This window comes from Buceros rhinoceros, unplaced genomic scaffold, assembly GCF_000710305.1.
Source record: "Buceros rhinoceros silvestris isolate BGI_N320 unplaced genomic scaffold, ASM71030v1 scaffold26714, whole genome shotgun sequence".
Classification (NCBI taxonomy): domain Eukaryota; kingdom Metazoa; phylum Chordata; class Aves; order Bucerotiformes; family Bucerotidae; genus Buceros; species Buceros rhinoceros.
Window position 1 is genome coordinate 9,169 of NW_010406899.1, and position 459 is coordinate 9,627.

The following is a 459-nucleotide window of genomic DNA, read 5'->3' on the forward strand; positions in this document are numbered from 1 at the left end:
GGCAGAGACTAGGAGGACCCAGCCGGCCCCAGCAAAAAAGGCCGCCAGTCCCCGAGGAGAGCTGCCCCAGTTCAGAGGCCAAAAATAAAGCAGCTGCTGCAAAGAGCCGCTCTGCCGCTCTCCGCACAGCTCCCTTCTGCCCCGCTCCCCGGGTGGGCGCAGCTTCCCACACCGCACCCTGAGCCTGCTCTGCCCCCTGTGCTGCTCCTGCAGCGAAAAGGCAGTTTGGGGTGAGCGGCCCAGGGATGACCCCACTCTGGGGGTTAGCGCAGGTCCTTGAGGTGGGCCAGAGAGCCCGGGGGGGGGCATGCTCTGGCTCCTACACTCTTTTCAACTGGGTTATGAAATAGGGTAGAGACACATGTGCTGAGACATTCTGCAGGGTGAGTTCCATCCCCCGAGCCGTCCCCAACCTTTGTACCCGCTCTCCTGTGCCAGGAGCCCCCAGAACTGCCAGGG